At 59.1% G+C, this 484-nt stretch overlaps 1 protein-coding gene across 1 annotated transcript in view; it reads left to right on the forward strand.

Moving 5' to 3' along the window:
- The window catches only part of RNF213 (ring finger protein 213), a gene marked incomplete at its 5' end in the record, with an annotated part of 65,748 nt that overhangs the window by 59,894 nt on the left and 5,370 nt on the right, over window positions 1-484 (forward strand).

Here is a 484-nt window from a genome sequence, read left to right on the forward strand (position 1 = left end):
GATTCTCTGTCATCATTGATGTTTCAATCTCTCTCTCCCTCTCCCTTCCTCTCTGAAGTCATTAAAAATATATTTTAAAAAGTAAAATCTCTCTATATAAAAGCCTAAATGACCGAACGACTGGTCGCTATGATGCACACTGACCACCAGGGGGCAGACGCTCAGTGCAGGAGCTGTCCCCTGGTCGTCAGGCACTCCCACAGTGGGAGAGTCGCTCAGCTGCCCAATGGGCGCCAGATGCAGGGCTCTCCCCATCAGGAGTGACGGCACAGGCCCGTGGCAGGCACCGCAGGGCCCGGATGAGCGGGAGCGGCAGGCTGGGCGGTGGCTGCCAGTTTTGCCAGTTTTGGCGCTATCCCCGCAGGCCATGCTGAGGGCCGGGCCCCGGGCCTCTAGTAAAAAGAATAAAACCCACGCTGGCTCCTCCTGGGTCCGTCCAGGTGGGAACCAGAGCGCTGGGGGCCATGGGGCCGGCTGGGCCTGG

The sequence above is a fragment of the Myotis brandtii genome, unplaced genomic scaffold (assembly GCF_000412655.1).
Source record: "Myotis brandtii unplaced genomic scaffold, ASM41265v1 scaffold632, whole genome shotgun sequence".
Taxonomy (NCBI): Eukaryota; Metazoa; Chordata; class Mammalia; order Chiroptera; family Vespertilionidae; genus Myotis; species Myotis brandtii.